This window comes from Tupaia chinensis, unplaced genomic scaffold, assembly GCF_000334495.1.
Source record: "Tupaia chinensis unplaced genomic scaffold, TupChi_1.0 Scaffold149552_1, whole genome shotgun sequence".
In the NCBI taxonomy this organism is placed as follows: domain Eukaryota; kingdom Metazoa; phylum Chordata; class Mammalia; order Scandentia; family Tupaiidae; genus Tupaia; species Tupaia belangeri.
In genome coordinates, this window is record NW_006209397.1 from 1730309 (window position 1) to 1752827 (window position 22519).

At 34.7% G+C, this 22519-nt stretch overlaps 1 non-coding gene across 1 annotated transcript; it reads right to left on the reverse strand.

Moving 5' to 3' along the window:
• Window positions 1-615: 615 nt before the first annotated feature.
• Window positions 616-722, reverse strand: LOC114006682 (U6 spliceosomal RNA). The gene has a single exon (XR_003548383.1). It is a non-coding gene; the product is annotated as a U6 spliceosomal RNA (small nuclear RNA).
• Window positions 723-22519: the final 21797 nt, after the last annotated feature.

A 22519-nucleotide genomic window follows, 5' to 3' on the forward strand; every position in this document is an offset into this window, starting at 1 on the left:
TGAGGATTAGATACAAATTTTAGAGAGATAAAAACATTCAGACCATAGCAGTTTATTTTTTCTTTGTGAAAATATAAGCATAAAGATATACATTCTTATACCTCTTTGTTGTACAAAAGTTCACTTAAGATGTGCCACAATTCTATACCACGAAACAGTATACATATTACTGTATATTTTAAATATCTTTTAATATTAATACATAGGGAGCATCCTCATTCACATAAGATGTGCCACAATTCTATACCACGAAACAGTATACATATTACTGTATATTTTAAATATCTTTTAATATTAATACATAGGGAGCATCCTCATTTATTTTCTGTCTGCAATATATTCCACAATGTGGATATAAGAGTTTATTTAATTAATCTCCTCTTGATATACTTTTATACTTTTGTAATCCTTTATAATCACAAATAATGTCTGGTTAAAAAAATGTGTTGGAAATGCACCATTTGTGTAGTTATAACTGAAAGATAGATTTCTAAACTTGGGATTCCTGCATTAAGGGGTAAACATCTGTGCAATTTTAGAAACTATTACTGGAGTCGCCTTTATGGGGAGCTTGCCATTTTCACTTTTAGCACACTATATGAAACTGCCTGTTTCAAAATTATGAAATTCTCCATGAATTGGTGTGTCATCTTTGCACAAAGACCATGTTCATCTTCCCTGAATTATTCCAATTATAGTATATATGCTGCTGAAATGAGCTCTGCAAAGTCATTTTTAATTTAGTAATGGATGGATGCTTTAGGATGGCATACAGCCAAAGTCTGGGAAAATTGTAAAATTCTACTTTCCATTTAGCCTGGAGGAGAGAGGGAGAGAGAGAGAGAGAGAGAGAGAGAGAGAAAAGTTTGTTTTTTTTTTTTTTCCCCAGAGTGCTGATTGGAGGGAAACCATATCACCTTAAGTTCCAGAAGTACATGAATCTGTGCACTAGCTAATAGGGACACAAATGGTCAGAGTGGTAAAAAAGAGTTAACAAAGACCCTGACCTTTAAGCAGCTGTGCACAAAGATAGGGTTTGGTCCTCTGTGAACCAATATGGAATGTAGTAGAAGTCAACAAAGGAAAAGGAATGATGCAGAACTAGTTGATAAAAGAGGATATTTGAATGGGACCAAAGTAAAAACTAATATAAAAATAATAAAAAGACTCAGTATTAATTAAATAGAATTATGTGGGCCAGTCACTTTCTGGAGGAGTGTATCTGTGTGTGTATACATTCATTTAATAGTCACAAAAGTCCTATGAAATTGGTGTCATGTATTCACTGTAAGGATTGCTACAAGAAGCCAGCCTGGCCAATGCTATGGAAGTATAGAGTTACGATCTGATCTTTGATGCATAGAATCTTTTCTACTGGGCTATACTAACTTGTGTGGGTGTGGAAATAAACCAGAATTAAGGAAGAAAAGAAAAATAGATCTTGACAGGGTCTAAATACCGAAAAATAAAATTTTTCCTATCTTCATGAAGAGGTTATTCAGATATTAATAGTTTCTAAACTGATCATTGTCATTAACATTTGGTGCCCCAAGTGGTCACAGTAGGTCTTCAGTATCTCTTCAACATTGTTGAAAATCCCTTGTATGATGGGCACGTGTGAACTCTGGGCACGTGAAGCACCTGCCCTGAGTACTTTGAATCAGATATTTAAAAGGTTTTTTTCAAAGAATATTTGCCAAAAGTCAGAAAAATTTTTCTGATCTGACTTAGAGGTTGGTATTTTGAATTGTTACACAAGAAACTTCAAGTTTTTTTTTTTTTCTTTTTTTGCTATAGGGCGCGTGCACTCCCCAGAAAGACAGAGAGAGACAGAGAGACAGGAAGCAGAAATCACCCCACAGGGAGGATCGCCATGCCACAATTCCTTCTCCATTCTCCTCTCAGGATCTTGGGCATGCATGCACGTGTACCCGGCGTGAGTTTAAGCCGCCGGGTCTGGGACTCAAACCGTGGTTGACTACATGGGAGACCAGCAACACAGCCGTTATGCTAACTGCTGGTCCCCTGGAAACTTCAAGTTTTTGTCTTATGTTTGCCATATTGGTTTACCCAATTTGGCTGCTGAGTAGTAACCTTAGACAACTACTGGGCATTTGCTTAACCTTTGCTGAGAATGATCAAAGCCTGGATTCCCCCTGACACCCTGTTTCCATTCAGCAACTGTTTTAACAACTGGCCAGGGAAAGTTGTTGCAGTAAAGTCCAAGTGAAGAGGCTTCAACTCTAGTTAGACCATCTGCATATTTTCAAGACCAACTTAGAGGTGGATTTTTTTTTTAAATTTTACAAAATAAATTTATAAACTATGGTATGTAATCCATTAAAATATATACTAAAGGTGTCTCCTCTGCATAGAGGGAAAAACATTCTATGAATTCAATTTGGGGTGGGACACTATCAGTCACTGGCTACCTCAGTTGACTGTGTTACCACTGGTACTGAAGGGCTCTAAAAGTAATTGGCAAGTAGATGTCTTGGCCAAAGGCTGAATCACTGGTCCCCTTCATACTGAATTGAGAACAAGGCATTTTCTCTGCTTTTTTCCACTCCAAATTGCAGAGGGCTACCTATTTTGAGCTTCTGATGTCCAAGTTCTATTTCTTAATAGAATTAGGTTAAATGAATGAAAATTTTAAAAATATTATAAAACTACTGTCAATTGAGCATATTTATTATGTGTCTGTGTGTACTAAGTACATTTTACATGTGTTAACAAATTTAATCATCCTAACAATTGTGAGGTAGGTCTAGTTCTTATCCTTACTCTTCAGATAAGGACACCAACAAATTTACTCAGAGATTTGAATCTGTCAGATTTCAAAGTTTATATGATAGTGGCTAACCTATATTATACTCTCTGTTAATATTTTAATTCATGTAGTAAAATTGAAGAATGCCTCTTCATTTTCTAGATTGAAACAGAGATCATGAAAACAATCTTTTAAATCCACACAGTTCAAGCTTCATTGTATTTTCCCCATATTTACTGGAAAAAGAAAAGATCTTTTTATGATAAAAAACTGTTGAATACCATTTTCTCCCATTCTTTTCCGTTTTTCATTGCCCATGTACATAAGTGATATGATGAAAATAAAATGTAAAATTCAAGGCTGTTATTTTAAATGTCAGACTTAGTAGAAAATATGGAGGTTACTCATTAGGATTCTTCTATGTGCAATCCGTAACTGATGTCAATTCATGTCTCATTTGCAGTGCCTGCAATATAGGCAGCTAAGGGGCAACACATTTGTTTTGGTGAGAGAAAAGAGGAGTTCAGAATACAGACATGAAGAAATCTTTTTAACCCTGTGAAATTGTCATTTTTATTGATTAAGAATGGTTTTGGGCTGGTCTCATAGCACAGCTGATAATCACTGCACAGAATAAACTCCAAATACCACATGATTGAGTAGGGTTCAAATTCTAGCCTGATGGCAACAGGCCAGATACACATACATGTACCCATGATCCAAGGGATAGAGAATTGGAGGAAAAGAATTACAGTGTGATCAGTCCCCAGTGTGTGTGTGTGTGTGTGTGTGTGTGTGTGTGTGTGTCGGGGGCTCATGTCCATATGTACACTTTGGCATTAAAAAAATTATTTAGTATTACTAATTTCATTTGTTTAAATATAAAATGTTATAATTAGAGATCAATATAGAGGGGGTAAGAAAGCGAGGATTCTGAGTAGGTGGTTGAAAGTCATTTTCCAGAAAGCTGTGCTAGAGCAGAAAACACTTGATCTGAATTTTGTGTTGATCTCTCTATTTATTACAGGATACTGCATTCTCAGCCCTTTTGGAATCACATTTTTTTTTGAAAGATTTTTTTGCTATAGGGCATGTCTGCTTTCCAGAGAGACAGAGAGACAGGAAGCAAGAAATCACCCCCCTGGGGAGATGGCCACTCCACAATCTCTTCTCCTCCATTCTTCTCTGGTGATTTTGGGCACACATGCCCAGCATGAGTTTCAAGCCACCGGGGCCAGGACTTGAACTGCGTTCCACTAAATGGGAATCCAGAAACGTAACCAATACACCATCTACTGATCTTGGAAGCACACTTATTGACTGGCATATGTGCTCTGCTCTGTAGACTCTGAGAGAGATAGTAAGGAGCTTGACATTGATTGACTATAGCTCACATTATGCACTTGAAAACAAATTTGAGTAGTCTGTATAGTTGAATCCTTGATATGTTGTATAGGGGAGTTAAGTCCTGTCAATAAAGAAATATGAATTTAAGTCCTCTTGTTAATCTTTCTTAAGCTCTTATTCCCATCAAGTTCTGATGATAAGATACGTTTATTCATTGCACATTTCTTTGTTTATTTTTCTAGAGACAAGGTCTTGCTATGCTGCCCATGCTGGCTTCAAGCTCACTGTTCTGCCTCAGCTTCCTAAGTAGCTGAAACTGCAAACATACATTATTTGTACATTTCTTTGTTTATTTTTCTTGAGACAGGGTCTTCCTATGTTGCCCAGGCCAGCCTCAAGCTCACTATTCTGCCTTAATCTCCTAAGAAGTGGGAACTGCAAACATGTACTCTGTGCCAAACTACCTTCAGTGTACATCTCTTATTTTTTTGTCTAATTTTGTTTCATATACAAAGTAGTTTTATGAGGATATACAGTTGATCGTACATACAAATGTATCCCTAGGAACTATTAAAATGCCTACTATTCAATATATATTTAATAAATGAATGAATGATTTTTTGTAGCTACATAGTATTGTATTATGAGGATGTGCCACACAATTAGTCTAATTTCAAAAAAAAGGTATCATGTCATTTTAAATTATATTCTATTATATAATGTAGTGTTCTTTGTTGAAAATAATGAATATGGTTTTATTTTCAATTTGATTATCACACATGGCATGCATGCTTTGGAAATCCATTTTATACCCTATAAAGAATACACCAATTAAATATAAATAATTATAAAAAATTTTAAAAAGTAATTTCTATTTTTTTCATATTTTCTGCCATAGGGCACATGCACTCACTGGAGAGAGACAGAGAGGAAGGTGAGAAATCACCCCCCAGTGGGACTGACCTGCAATCCATTCTTCTCTTGAGATTCTGGGCATGCACACACATGGTCCCAGAATGTTCTTCAGGCTGCTAGGTCCAGGATTTAAACTGCATAGTTGGCCATGTAGGATCCAGTGCCTTAACCACTAGGCCTCCCGCTGACTCAAAAATGTGCTTCCTACTTTTAAAATAAAAAAAAATAATGTTATTATAAAAAGAAAATAAATTATATGCTGTTATAAAGACTTTTTTCTTGATTGTTGAAGTTAGTATTCATGTATGTATATTTGCATATATGTCTGAGTATTTCCCTATGATAAATTCTTGAAAGATTCTTTTTTTGCTTTAAAAATATTTTATATATATTTTAAATATATATTTTCAATTCATATTGTCAAAATATTCACATGGTATACTGTTCTCCACTTCCACAAGAGTGTATATATACAATAGCCCATTTGCCCCATACAATGATCAACACTAGGTATTATTATTTATTTTTAAATTTTCATTTATTAATATTTTTTAAATTTACATTCAATTACTGTATATAGTTACAGTTTACAGCATGATTTCCCCCAACATGAATACAGTGTATATTAGTGAAGTCAAAGACATTACCATATACATTATCATCAGCAGGTAACTTTTCATTTTTATCTATTAAATGATTTTTCTTTCTGGATTCCCTCCCTCCTACCCCCTATTATCAACCCCATGTTATTCTCCCATGCACACTATCTCTAGTATCTATAATTGTCCTCTCTGCAATTATACCTTCCAATCAGTTACTGCTATAAAGTGCAGACATTTGGTACATAATGAGTGGGGACATATAATGCCTGTTTTTCATAGTCTGGCTTGCTTTGCTTAGCATTAAGTCTTCCCATATTTGTCCACTTTGCATCACATGTTAGGGTCTCTGTTTTATATGGCTGAGTAGTATTCCCCAGAGTACATGTCCCAAATTTTTTTAATCCACTCATATGTTCTTGGACATTTGAGTTGATTCCATGGCCTAACAATTGTAAATAATACTGCAATAAACATGAATATGCAAGTATTTTTCTGACTAAGGATTTTCCTATTCTCTGGGTAGATAGCAAAGAGTGGAATTACTGGGTCACATGGCATTTCAATTTGTAGGCTTCTGAAAAAACTCCATAGCATTATTTCTTTTTAATCTTTGTTAGTCTGCTTTAGGAAAAATAGCATTTTGTTTTATTTTGCATGATCTTATCGGTATTATAGGTACATTTTTATTCATATATTTTTAGTCACTTATACTTGTTTTTTGGTATACTTAAAAATGGCTTTTGTCCTTTATTTCTATTGTGTAGTTAAAATATTCCCTATTATTTTCTGAGCATTTATATTTATATATATATGTGTGTGTGTGTGTGTGTGTGTATAATTAACCTTTTTTCATCTGTATTAAAATATTTTCCCTATGTATCCTTTTATCAAATTTTTGTTAAGATTGCTGAAATTATAGATGAGTCATTTACAATGCAATCATATTTATTCACTTTTTTATTTTTTACTTTTTCTTTTTTAAAGAATTCTTTAATTTCATTTATTCATTCATTTATTTTAATTTGATCAGACACACACACACACACAGATAAAGAGAGAGAGAGAGAGAGAATGAGAAAGCAAGCCTTCAGGTCCAGATCTTAAACCAGGATTGGCACAATGGGAGTTTTCAGTGCTTTAACCACCACGCAATCTGCTGGTTTCCTACTCACCTATTTCTTTTTTTTTTTTTTTACTTGTTTCTGGCTTTTGTTTCTTGTTTAGAATGCCCAATTTTACTCCAAAATTACATTGTATTCACTTATTTTATTCACTTATTTTGTTTTAATGTAGTGTTTACATTTAAGTTGTATATTCATCAGTAGTTTATTCTAGTGTGAAGGGTGAAGTATTGATTTCACTTGCTTTTTTTCATCATGGTTAGCCAGTTATTTCAAATTTTTTCCCCAAAGCCCATATTTTAGTACTGCATATGATCAATATTGTCCTATTGATATTCAGTCTAAATTAAATTTAAATCTCAGATCCACCACTTGCTTCAAGCTTCATTTCTAGGGTAGCCAGCCATCTCAGTCTGAAGTAATAACTATGAATTCTGAACTGTAAGTGTTAAAACTGTGACAATTATGCCAGGATGGTTGATCAAGCTAGGTTTCTCCTTTGTAAAAATTGAAATAATAGCAGTTATGTGTCTGAAGTAGTTGTGAAGATTAAGAGATAATGAATGTAAGAAGTTAGTACAGCATCTAATTTGTAGCATGTACTTACAAAAGGTCAAATGTTATTATTATAGATGCCAGTATTTCCAGACACTTGCATCACATTGTATTAATGTAGCATTTCAGTAGCCTCTAGGTATCTGGGGTGAATTTGGTAGGCAAATTTAATAATCACTCTTTTTGTGAGGGGGGAGAGGCTTTTTGCTATAGGGCAGGTGCGCTTGCCAGAAAGACAGAGAGACAGAGAGACAGAAAGTGAGAAATCAACCCCCTAGGGGGGTATGGCCGTGCCACAATCCCTTCCCCTCCATTCTCCTCTCGGATCCTGGGCATGCACGCACACCCGCGGCGTGAGTTTAAGCTACTGGGTCCAGGACTTGAACCGTGGTCAACTACATGGGAGTCCAGTGACATTGCCATTATGCTAACTGCTGGTCCCAATAATCATTCTTTAAGACAAAATTTAGAGGTATTTAGTTCAAAAATTGTGTTAAGACTGTAATTGGGATTGTATTAAAATTGTAGAATAGTTTGAAGGGACTATTAGGTCTCTTCATTAATGTGATATTTTTAAAAACTTTATTCAGTAGAGCATATACTTTAAATAGTTTTTGCATGTGTCTAAGTTTATGGCCCGGAACTTCATATTTTAATTGTTATTATCAATATGAAAATTTTCATAATTATAGTGTTATATAGGAAAGACATTTATTTATTTATTTATATTTATTATTATTATTTATATGTTCAATCGCTATACATCATTGAGATTGTAAAGAGAGTTTACCCAGCATGATATACATCTCAGACAGCCCAGTTGAGAATACTATACATCATCAACAGGTAATAAACCGTATCTGTGTCCCACAAATGTCTTAAAACTATATTTTACCCCAAATTTCCTTTCCTACACTCTTCTCCTCTCCCACTCTCCTTCCACTTTGTCCCCAGTGTCCATAACAATTTTTCAATGCTTTTATGTCCTCCAGTCTTTCAGTCTCTACCACACAGTGCAGTCATTATATGTTAGGTGGAGACAAAAGGCATATGGAAATGCATTGATTTTTAAAAATTTATTTAGTTTTATAAATTGTTTGCTTACCAAGTCATTGCAGGTTTCAAAAATATAACAACAAAGCTGAAAAATATTAATGAAAACAATAATAATAAAGATACTTATGACCCCAGGAACATAGTGTTAATGATAGTAGCATTAATGGTAATACTAATTAATAATAATAGCAATATTCATAATAAAGATAGCCATGTTCTATTCCTACAGCTCTGGAAGTAGAATATCATCAAAATCTTTGGCATTCTTTTTATGTTTTTTCTGAATTGCATTTCACTTCCTGTTCCAAAGGATATTATTATTCTTAGATTTATGCCAGTCATTTTCTGTTTTTTCATAGATTTATATTTTCCATAATATTTTGGTGAATGAAGGATGGTATATGTTACAGTGGTCCCATGAGATTATAAATGTAGGGGCTGACAGGTGGCATGATACTTAAGGCACTGGACTGCCACATGGCTGACTGCCATCTAAGTCCCAGACCTGATGACTTCCTTTCACACTTTCCTTCTCTCTCTCTGGTCATGTTAAAATAATAATAATAATAATAAAATAACTCTTGAAATGATCATAAATATAGCTAAAAAGATTCATTTTACCTAGTGATATCATAGCTATTATAATAGCTTTGCACAACACATTATTTATGTGTTTGTCGTCATGTTGGTGAAAACAGACCTAGTGCACTGCTGGTCCTTAACATGATAATAAATGACTATGTTACTAGTTTATTTATTTACTATACATACCATACTTGATACATTTATTTTTCAGAGAGAGATATTTTTGTAATAGGGCATGTTCACTTGCCAGAGAGACAGAAAGCAAGAAATCACCCTCCCCTAGGGGGGTGGTCATGGTGCAATCCCTTCTACTCTATTCTTCTCTAGAGATCTTGGGCACCCACACACATGCCCCCAGCATTAGTTTTAGCCACTGGGTCCAGGACTTGAACTGTGATCAACTGTGTGAGAATCCCACAATGTAATCATTATACCATCTGCTGGTTGCTACTATAGTATACTTATGATCATTAGTAAAACAAAATTACTATAAAGCAGTATGCTGTGTTGTACCAGCAGCAGCCTCATATATCTCATGCTTACCACATCACTTGATTACATCATTTTCTCTTGTGTTTGATTTATTTTTGTGTTATTTTGTTCATCATGGCCTTTCCAGTGGGACAAGATGTAGAGATGAAAGACAGTGATATTGAAGATTTTTAGTCCAGCAGGCCTAACCTAATTTGTGTGTGTTTGTGTTTTAGCTTTTGATAAAAAAAAGTTTGAAAAGTAAAAACATAAAAATTAAAAATAGGGGGTCAGCAGATGACATGGTGGTTAAGATGTTGGACTCTTAAATGGTCAATGGCAGTTCAAGTACTGGACTTGGCAGCTTGCTTTCTCACTTTCCCTATCTCTCACTTCCTCTCTCTTGCTCTGTCTCTCTCTAGTGAGTGCATGTGTCTTATAGCAAATCAAATAATAATAATAATAGTAATAATAAATGTTTTTCAATTAAAAATATAAAAAACTTATAAAATAAGGATATAGATAAAATTCTTTTTTGAGAGGTTTTTGGTGTAGGATGCGTGTGCTCGCCAGAAAGACAGAGAGACAGAAAGCGAGAAATCACCCCCTCGGGGGATGGCCACACCACAATCCTTTCTCCTCCATAATCCTCTTGAGATCTTGGGCATGCACATGTGCCCGGTGTGAGCTTAAGCTACCAGGTCTAGGACTCGAACCGCGGTTGACTACATGGGAGTCAAGAGACATAGCCATTACTCTAACTGCTGGGTTCTCAATAAAATATCTTTATATAGCTGTACTATGTATTTGTGTATTAAACTATGTGTTATTACAAAAATTCAAAATTAAAACAAATTTTAAGTTTATCAAGTAAAAATATTGCAGTAAACTAAGATTAATTATTAAAGAAAAAAATTAATAAATTAAGCAAAGCCTAAGTATATATCATGTTGACAAAGTCTACAGTAGTGTACAGTAATGTCCTGGGCCTCTCCATTCACCCATCACTCACTCACTGACTCACTCAGAGCAACTTCCAGTCCTGTGAGCTCCATTCACAAGTGCCTCGTACAGGGATACCATTTTGAAATTTTTTTTACTGTATTTTAATGTACATTATATATATATATATACACACACACATACTATTGTGTTACAATTGCTTGCAGTGTTCAGTACAGTAGTATGCTGTATAGGTTTGTTACGTAGGAGTAATAGGCCTAGACATGTAGTAGACTATACCATCTAGTTTTATGTAAGTATGCTCTATGATGTTCAGGCAACAAAGAAATCACCTAAAAATACATTTCCCATCATTAAGTTACATATGACTGCAAAGCATGACTGAACAATTTGTAAGTGAACACAAAACGTGCATATTATTCTGTGACTTACTTTTCCTGCTGAAAAAAAAAGAACATTTTCTTCCTTTATTTTTTTAATTGCTAGAGGGTGCATGTCCTTGTGAGAGAAAGGAGAGAGAGAGAGAGACAGAGAGAGAAAGAAACAAAGCTAGAAACCATCCCCCAACATAGCATAGTCTTATCACAAACCCTTCTCCATTTCTCTACCTTACTAGGATTTGGGGCATGTATGGACAGTCTACCAGCATGTTTTTCAAGCCACCAGGCCCAGAATTCAAGCCACAGTTGGCATTGTGGGATATAGCCTCCATGATTACTAGGATACATGGTTGACTCACACAACATTTTGTTCCTAGTATTAAAATATAAAAGAAAAGATGGCAACCTTCCATATTTCTTTCCTAAAAACTGATATATAATAAAAAAAGATGAATTATTTTATGTCCACCCAGAAGATTAAAAATGTGCAAATAATGAGGAAAATGTCAAAATAAATCACAGAAAATGGAAGGAGGTTGCTTTGCAACATGCTAAAATGTACTATAGCATTTAACTAAATGATGTAATCCTGGTGCTTGAACAATTTATTAGAAAAGGAAAAATAGCAAAATAACAAAGTAATACAAATTTTTACATGATAAAGATACTATTTTAAACTAATGGGAGAGTAGAAATTATGTTATAAGTACGGATTAGAACAGTCAATGATTTTGCTAAGAAAAGAGATTCCTGCTTTATACCATACACCAAAACCAATTCCAGATGGATAAACTAATTAGGTACAATAGTTTTTTTAATGCATGAATAAAATTAAAAGGCAAATAAAAATGGAAAAAATAGACAAAGGCAAGTATATATAAATAGCAGACCAATAGTAAAAGTCTTAATATCTTTTCATATATATTTTTTATGTTTATCACAATATGGAAGTATGGAAGTATATAAAATTGTTATGAGCATAAAAATATGAAAAAACTTACATGAAAATCACTATTAATGCTATAGATAGTAATTAAAGTGCAAATCAATATAATTTTCTGCATATTTAAATATTACTATATAACTTTTGAAATAGTAATACATTTTTATTAACTTTGTATTGATGAGATGTATAAAATGAGACTTTATACCATACACCAAAACCAATTCCAGATGGATAAACTAATTAGGTACAATAGTTTTTTTAATGCATGAATAAAATTAAAAGGCAAATAAAAATGGAAAAAATAGACAAAGGCAAGTATATATAAATAGCAGACCAATAGTAAAAGTCTTAATATCTTTTCATATATATTTTTTATGTTTATCACAATATGGAAGTATGGAAGTATATAAAATTGTTATGAGCATAAAAATATGAAAAAACTTACATGAAAATCACTATTAATGCTATAGATAGTAATTAAAGTGCAAATCAATATAATTTTCTGCATATTTAAATATTACTATATAACTTTTGAAATAGTAATACATTTTTATTAACTTTGTATTGATGAGATGTATAAAATGAGACACTGTTTCATATTGCCTGTTATACTACAGATGGGCTTAGCTTTTCTCTAAAGCAATTTGGTACTACTTATCTAAAATCTTCATTGTTGGGAACCAGCAGTTAGCATAATGGCTATGTCGCTGGACTCCCACGTAGTCGACCGCGGTTCGCATCCCGGACCCGGTGGCTTAAAACTCACGCCGGGTGTGTGTGCGTGCGTGCTCAAGATCCCAAGAGGAGAATGGAGGAGAAGGGATTGCAGAGTGACCATTCCCTCTGGGGGGTGATTTCTCGCTTTCTGTCTCTCTGTCTCTCTCTGTCTGGCGAGTGCACAGGCCCTATAGCGAAAACCTCTCCACAAAAAAAAAAAAAAGAGAAGGGAACCAGTTAGCAGTAAACTCTTCATTGTTGTTTTGTTCCATAAAGTAAACTTCTAGAAAGTTACTTTACTAAAGAAATAATCAGAGCTATGCACAAAATTGTGAGTGGATTTTATCTAAGTCTTATTATATGGTAGCAGAAAATTGGAAAGAACTACACATCTAAGAATAGATAATGTAGATAATGGCTAAATAGCTTATAATACATCCATATTATAAAATCCTATAGAGCCCTTAAAACTTATGTTTCAGGAAAATATTTAATAATATGCAAAATTTTATATAATGCAAATAAGTTGAGGAAAAATTATAAAAAGTATATAGAATACGATTCCAATTTTGCATAATACACATATATGTGCATATATATTATATATATCCATCTATCAAATGATGGGATCGCTCTCTCGCACTCTCTATATATACAGCCTTCTCTATAGATGTGTACAAATGTATGTATGCACCAAAAATATGTTAACCATGATTATCTCTGGGTTGTGATATTATGGGAAACTTTTTATCTTTGTGTTTTTCTGTACTTAAGTACACACACACACACATTTAAAGATTATCTTGTTCTTTTTTCTTTATCCTAAATATAATAAAAATTTTTAATCTTTGTAAACCTTTACAAAATTGTTCTTACCACCCAAATAATGATTAACTCAATTACAAGATGGAAAAATGAACTGAACAAACAACTCTCTAAGAAAGACATATAAACAGCAAAAAGGCATGTGAGGAAATGCTCAACATCCTTCAGCATAACGGAGATGCAGATTAAAACCACAATGAGATACCATCTCACTCCTGTCAGAATGCCAAAGATTAAAAACACACAGAATAATTATAAGTGTTGGCAGGGTTGTGGTGAAAGGAGAACTCTTCTACATTGCTAGTGGGAATATAAATTGTTCCAGTCATGGTGGAGAACAATATGGAGGTTCCTAAAAGACCTACAAATAGAAATACCATATAATCCAGCAATTCCACTCCTGGATATCTATCCAAAAGACAGAAGAATCCTCAGTCAGAAAAGCTCTTTTCACATCCATGTTTTTTTGTGTCATTAGTCACGATCACTAAGACATGAAGCCAACCCAAATGTCCACAAGCAGATGAAATGGATCAAAAAGTGTGGCACATATGCTCTATGGAATACTATTCAGTCATAAAAAAAATCAGCAAGACCCTGGCATTTGATAGAAAGTGGTTGAATAGGGAAGATTTATTGCCGAGTGAAGCAAGCCAAGCTATTTAAGAGAGACATTGTATGTCTCCACTCTTAAAATGTACCAACTGTCTGCACTCTATGGTAGAGATTGAAATATTAGAGGGCATAAAATCAGTGAAAATAGTTATGGATTCTGAAGACAGTATGGGATGGGGGTAGGGAAGAAGAATACAGGGAAGGAAATCAGGGAGAAAAAATGGAGATGCAAGACATTTGTGGGACACAGAAATTGTTTATTACTTGTTGATGATAGCATGTATAATATTCTCAACTGTACTGGTCTGAGGTATATTTCATGTAGGGTAAATTCTTTTTACAAGCCAAATGACGTATAGCAATCAATCATTTAAAAATAATAACAATAATAAAATGGAATATAAAAAGAATCTGTTTGTGTTTATCAACGTAATGTACTAACTCTGATTCTCATACTTTAACTTTTTACTGAGAATTTATAGGCTGTGTTTGGAATTCCTGTAAATAAATTTGATAGTATTATTTACCTATATGATCAGTATTTGAAAAGAGTTAACTTGTCAGTGAGAACTAAAACCAAACCAAACCAAAAAAAAATAATATAACAAGTAAATAATTAATAATGTTTACTTTAGGAGCACTATCTCCTTTGATTAAGAACCAAGCTATTATGCACTGAAGATTCTGGATCTAGCTTGCAGAAAATCCTCCCTCATCTTTGGTAACTGCCAGGCTCTGGCCCTAAAATTCCCGTTTCTTTTCTAACAACTTTCATCAACATTACAGTTTAGCAACAAGGCTAGAACATGAAACTTGCAATTTCCTAAAATTCTTACAACTTAAAAAAAAGACTTTGTTTCATATCAACTGTGTTGGAAAATAATGTAAAGTTAACTGCATCTATTGATATTTTGACAATTAAACACAATAACATTGAAACTATCAACAAAGTCAAGATAAAGATCACTGCAATTATCCTCCTCAATTCCTTTGTCTTTAGAGTCCATCTCTCCCTTAGCTCATATTTGTTTCCTTTTTTAAGCTCTGAACTGCCTACAAGATACTGTATTTCCCAATCTCTTACTTCCAGCATGCCATCTCACAGTTCTCCTGATTGTTAGCTTCAGGATTGTTAGCTTCCTCTTAGCTCTACTTCTTTCACTAACTAGTGAAAATGGCCAAACACTTCAACTATATTATTTCCAGCTATCTTGATCTTTTTCTGAACTTGCCTTTGCAATCATCAGCCCTGCAATATTCAATTTTTCTCCACTTCTTCTTCAGGACTAGAGAGTTCTACTGGAGGAAAACACATATCTTTTTAGATTGGATCTACTACAAATTTATGATCTCCAACCTCGGCTGTCAACATAGCTCAACTGTTCTTTCACTGATCCCTGATCTTGTCCTTTTCCTGTAGCCCACCGTAGCTGTTCTAAACCTTACCAATTTCATTAACATCCCTATCCTTTTAGGCCTTCCTTTCAGCAGAGGGTTTGGCCTCCTGCTACAGTGATATTCTTCAACATCCCTTCCCTCAGCCTTCAAATATGTCTAGATTTTCACTTATGAATGCCTATTTAATTTTATCTCAGAGGACAATATTTCCCTGTTCCCTTCCAATGATAATGCTGATATGGTGCTCTTGAGTTCAAGCCTTCCCATTTCCACCATGATTTTAATTTAATAAATAATCCTTTTTCTCTCATATATTGTCATTGAGTGATATTTCTCTGTTTTCTATTTTCTCTCTATTCATTTTATTTGACTCAATTGGTGTGTGTGTGTGTGTGTGTGTGTGTGTGTGTATATATATCTATTACACTCAAAAAAATAAAAATTCAACTGCACCAGTACCTCTTTGGAAGCCTTGTCCAGTCCCCAACCACTGTCCACTACACAGAATTAATCGCTCCTTTTTTGAGATTTATAAACTTCTTAGGACTTTTACTATAACACATACCTAATAGAGTAGCTAAATGTACAAACTCTGGGGCCAGGTAGTAGAGCGGCAGTAGTAACTCAACTAGAACCACATGAGAAAAGTCTGGGGGAGGTTACCTTGGCATGTCTGTCATGTGCATGCTTGTAATCAGGGGCAACTGAGACTAAGGGGTTGGCTGAAGGAGGGGGAAGCATGAAGACCCTCTTGGGATGCATTTCTCTCCCTCTCCCCCTCCTCCTGTCCCCTTAGACAAGGGAAATAAATTATATATATATGAACTCTGGAGCTAAATTATTTGAAATGAAATCCTGTTTTTATTCCTGTTGTGAGTTGAGCTGTCACTCCTAAATTCATGTATTGAAATCCCAACTCCCAGTGATATTATTTGGAAATAGACTCATTACATAGGGAATTAGTTAAGATGAGGTCATACCGAAGTACCACTCATTACAGATGGAATTAGTTAAGATGAGGTCATACCGAAGTAGGGAGCTGATGTCCTTACAAAAAAAAAAAGGGAAATTTGGTGATCAGGAGATGGCACGATGGTTATGTCACTGTACTCCCATGTAGTCAACTGCAGCTGGAGTCCTGGACACGATATCTTAAAATTTACACCAGGTGTGTGTGCGTGCGTACCTAACATCCTCAGAGAAGAATAGAGGAGAAGGGGTTGTGATGTGGCCACCCCTCTGCCAGGGGTGGTGATTTCTCACTTTCCATCTTGCTTTCTCTCTCTCTTTCTCTGTCTCAATGATGAGCACATATGCCCTACAGCAAAAAAATCTCTTAAAAAAAAGTGAAGAAATTCAAACACAGACATGTACACAGGGAGAAGACCATGTAAAGAACATCATGTAAAGATGGTGGCTGAGCTTAGTGTATTGCATTTATAAACCAAGGAATATGAGAGGCTGGCAAAATCCCCAACCCCATAAACTAGGAGAGCATCATGAATATGTTTCTTCCTTAAAACCCTCTAAAGGAACTGACTCTGCTGATACCTTAATTTTGATCTTGAACTTAAAATCTCTTGGTCTGTGATACAATTAATTTCTATCACTCTAAGATATCCAGCTTGTGGTACTATCCAGAAATGTTAGAAAATTAATATAACACTTAACGCTTAATAGTTGTTGCATAACCTCTGTGTGCTCCAGTTTGTTGATCTGTAAATAGTCCCTTATGCACATAATGGTTGTTATTATTACATGAATTAATAAACATAGAGGTCTTAGAATAGTGTCTGATGCATAGAAAACAGTCACTGAGTAGTAACTATTATTTTTCAATCAACTGTAAGTTTCCAGAAGACAGGGATTATCTTTTATTTATCTTTGTGTGTTAAGGGTTTAACCAAGTGCCCAGCACAGAGCAGAAGCTCACTATATGTTTATTCAATAGTCAGGATTCTGGGCTTTTTCCTGGAGAATAAAACTTACAATTCTGTGGTTTAGAGATCCTGAACTCTTTATTTGTAGTGCCTGGCCATAAAAATAATATCAGTATTCAAATTGGGATGAATAATTTGATAGCAAGTTTGCAGTTATCACTTAGTCTCTCCATATCTGTTTGTTCACCCATTAGATGAGATCATTGAACCAGACAATCTCTATGGTCCTTTTTAATTTCAAAATTCTGCAATCTTAGGCCCCTGACTATAATTTAGGAGAGCAGTAGGGTTGAAGAATGAATTATCTTTGATCATTAAAGAAAAAGTGAAATATCTCACAAATCACCCAGAAGGCACTCTCAGGGAATGAAAACACTATTTGGTAAGGATCTTAGTGTACTTTTGCTAGGTCATTAAAATGAATAAGACTTTATGTGCACACGTAAGTAATTTAACGGTTCCACTTATCTACAAACCTTTCAAAGGATTGTAGGTCTCTCCCTCTGTCATGAGCTTCCCAGAACTGTTCCTTTTTTATCCCTCAAGTGGTTACTTATAACAATTTGTAGTTACAGAATTTCTGTCTATATGTAGAATTATCTGATTTACAGCATTATGTATGTGGATTCAATTTTCAAGATTTTTAAAAATCCAAATAACTGCAATTGTACTTAGACTGAAGTCAGGGAAGAGTTGGAGTCACTAATACTGATCTGAAAATAACAGAAAAATTGGAACAATGACTTTCAAAATACATTTTGTATCAGAAATACTACAAAGTTACTTTGAAATGTATCTGCCCATTCCCTCACTGTCAGATTCTGGTTCAACAACTCTGAGGGTAAGGATTAATGTAAAGTTGCATTTTTAATAAGCATTTCAAGTGATTCCTGTGTAGGTGGTCTCCACTATACTTGTATTTATGAATCCTCTATAATGGATATAAAACTATTTTTAAGAGAGCTATATTAAATCTCACATTAGCAAAATTAAACATTTCAAATTGTAACTGTATCATCTATGGGAAAATGTCTAGATACCAAGCTTTAATTTTTATTTCTTAATGTATATATTTAAGGTGTACATTGTAATGTTTGATATACTTATGAAACTTTTAAAGAAAACAGATAAATTGGTATAATTTGGAACGCTAAAAAGTCATTAAGTGACTGTTTGTTTACATTAATAATTTCACTCACAGACCTTTATTAGCATGATTCACATAGCCATTATAATTTTTAATTTTCTGGTTTGCTGGTTCTTTTGGAAGAAAAATGAAGCTTTCTTTCCTCTCAACCTCTACCTTAGAGGGTTGACTTCTGAAAATACTACTAGTGTTTATGCCAAGGGAATTTTAACTAAAAGTCAGTTAGGGTCAACTCCATGATCTGTTAGATAAGATGGACCTCTCCCACATGGCAGACCTCATGGTTCAAGTCCCAGATCCAGTGGCTTGAGAAACACACTGGATACTTTGTGTGTGTGTGTGTACGTGTGTGTATGTCTGTGTGAGTGTGTGTGTGTGTGTGTGCACGCATGTGCCCTAAATCCTGGAAGGTGGGAAGGTGGAGAAGGGAAGGGATTGCAGTGTGATCATCCCCCATGGAGAGTGCTTTCTCCTTTCCCTGTCTCTCTGTCTCACTCTGACAAGCACATGCACCCTCTAGTGCAGGGAATCCCCAACTCCTGGACACTGGAGGAGTAGCAGTCCATGGCATGTTAGGAACTGGGCTGTGCAACAGGAGATGAGTGGCAGGAAAGCAAGAGAAGCTCCATCTCTTATTTACAGCTGCTCCCCGTCACACTCATTACCACCTGATCTCTTTCTACTGTCAGATCATCTGCAGCATTAGATTCTCATATGAGACCATCTAGTTGCAGGAAAACAAGCTCAGGGCTCCCACTAATCCTGCATTATGGTGAGTTGTATAATTATTTCATTATATATTATAATGTATAACAGTAAGAGTAGAAATAAAGTGCACAATAAATATACACTTGAATCAACCTGTTATCATCCCTTCTGCCCTCCCATCCCCATGGAAAAATTGTCTTCCACAAAAATCTATCTTTGGTACCAAAAGGTTGGGGACCACTACTTTAATGCAAAAAGAAAAGTACATGTCAGGTATGAGTCAGCTTTACTATGATAATAAACAACTTTCAAATTACAGTGACTTACAATAGTAAATATGTATTTCTTGCTCCTATTACATGTCATTTGTAGGTCAGCTATGGCACTTTCTTAAATCTGCAGCTCTGCTTCACTCTGCCACAATGTTTCTAATTCTCAGATCTCAGTTAAAAGAACAGCCACTATCTGATACATGCTGTTCTCATGACAAGGGTAGTGGCAAGAGAGAGCCAAAGGCATAATCACATTTAAAGCCTCTTCATACATTTCTTTGATCAAAGTGAGTCATCTGGCCAGTATTGAAAACTGGGTAGAAAAGACTTCACACATAAGGAGGCATTGCAAGTTACATGGTGAGCATGCAGATATACAACTTTGATGGGGAAGAAGTGAAAAGTTGTGAACAATTTGATTACCTACCAGCTGGTTCAATTAGCAGTTATGATTTCAATTACAAAGTGTTTCTTTTTAAAGGAATCATCTATTACCATCAAAGACACCTCAAACTACATCTAGTCAGATAATAAGGTTTGGAAGTTCAAAATAAAATATTTGTGGCCAAGGGGTACCATTTTAAAAAAATACATATAAATGATGTCTCCAACTTGGCATATTGTCACTGACTTCTTTCTTTTTCCCCTGTTATAAGCTCTATTAGTTTCTCCCTTGTATCCTGAGAGAATAAATGAATATTGAAGGTGGCTTGGGTTAATAGGGTATATGGTAAATAATATAGAATCACTGCAGTTTAAATATGCTTTTTTTTTTTTTGGAGAGGTTTTTGCCATAGGGTGCATGCGCTTGCTAGGCAGACAGAGAGAGACAGAGAGACAGAAAGTGAGAAATCACCCCCCAGGGGGGATGGCCATGCCACAATCCCTTCTCCATTCTCCTCTTCCAATTTTGCATAATACACATATATGTGCATATATATTATATATATCCATCTATCAAATGATGGGATCGCTCTCTCGCACTCTCTATATATACAGCCTTCTCTATAGATGTGTACAAATGTATGTATGCACCAAAAATATGTTAACCATGATTATCTCTGGGTTGTGATATTATGGGAAACTTTTTATCTTTGTGTTTTTCTGTACTTAAGTACACACACACACACATTTAAAGATTATCTTGTTCTTTTTTCTTTATCCTAAATATAATAAAAATTTTTAATCTTTGTAAACCTTTACAAGATTGTCTTACCACCCAAATAATGATTAACTCAATTACAAGATGGAAAAATGAACTGAACAAACAACTCTCTAAGAAAGACATATAAACAGCAAAAAGGCATGTGAGGAAATGCTCAACATCCTTCAGCATAACGGAGATGCAGATTAAAACCACAATGAGATACCATCTCACTCCTGTCAGAATGCCAAAGATTAAAAACACACAGAATAATTATAAGTGTTGGCAGGGTTGTGGTGAAAGGAGAACTCTTCTACATTGCTAGTGGGAATATAAATTGTTCCAGTCATGGTGGAGAACAATATGGAGGTTCCTAAAAGACCTACAAATAGAAATACCATATAATCCAGCAATTCCACTCCTGGATATCTATCCAAAAGACAGAAGAATCCTCAGTCAGAAAAGCTCTTTTCACATCCATGTTTTTTTGTGTCATTAGTCACGATCACTAAGACATGAAGCCAACCCAAATGTCCACAAGCAGATGAAATGGATCAAAAAGTGTGGCACATATGCTCTATGGAATACTATTCAGTCATAAAAAAAATCAGCAAGACCCTGGCATTTGATAGAAAGTGGTTGAATAGGGAAGATTTATTGCCGAGTGAAGCAAGCCAAGCTATTTAAGAGAGACATTGTATGTCTCCACTCTTAAAATGTACCAACTGTCTGCACTCTATGGTAGAGATTGAAATATTAGAGGGCATAAAATCAGTGAAAATAGTTATGGATTCTGAAGACAGTATGGGATGGGGGTAGGGAAGAAGAATACAGGGAAGGAAATCAGGGAGAAAAAATGGAGATGCAAGACATTTGTGGGACACAGAAATTGTTTATTACTTGTTGATGATAGCATGTATAATATTCTCAACTGTACTGGTCTGAGGTATATTTCATGTAGGGTAAATTCTTTTTACAAGCCAAATGACGTATAGCAATCAATCATTTAAAAATAATAACAATAATAAAATGGAATATAAAAAGAATCTGTTTGTGTTTATCAACGTAATGTACTAACTCTGATTCTCATACTTTAACTTTTTACTGAGAATTTATAGGCTGTGTTTGGAATTCCTGTAAATAAATTTGATAGTATTATTTACCTATATGATCAGTATTTGAAAAGAGTTAACTTGTCAGTGAGAACTAAAACCAAACCAAACCAAAAAAAAATAATATAACAAGTAAATAATTAATAATGTTTACTTTAGGAGCACTATCTCCTTTGATTAAGAACCAAGCTATTATGCACTGAAGATTCTGGATCTAGCTTGCAGAAAATCCTCCCTCATCTTTGGTAACTGCCAGGCTCTGGCCCTAAAATTCCCGTTTCTTTTCTAACAACTTTCATCAACATTACAGTTTAGCAACAAGGCTAGAACATGAAACTTGCAATTTCCTAAAATTCTTACAACTTAAAAAAAAGACTTTGTTTCATATCAACTGTGTTGGAAAATAATGTACAGTTAACTGCATCTATTGATATTTTGACAATTAAACACAATAACATTGAAACTATCAACAAAGTCAAGATAAAGATCACTGCAATTATCCTCCTCAATTCCTTTGTCTTTAGAGTCCATCTCTCCCTTAGCTCATATTTGTTTCCTTTTTTAAGCTCTGAACTGCCTACAAGATACTGTATTTCCCAATCTCTTACTTCCAGCATGCCATCTCACAGTTCTCCTGATTGTTAGCTTCAGGATTGTTAGCTTCCTCTTAGCTCTACTTCTTTCACTAACTAGTGAAAATGGCCAAACACTTCAACTATATTATTTCCAGCTATCTTGATCTTTTTCTGAACTTGCCTTTGCAATCATCAGCCCTGCAATATTCAATTTTTCTCCACTTCTTCTTCAGGACTAGAGAGTTCTACTGGAGGAAAACACATATCTTTTTAGATTGGATCTACTACAAATTTATGATCTCCAACCTCGGCTGTCAACATAGCTCAACTGTTCTTTCACTGATCCCTGATCTTG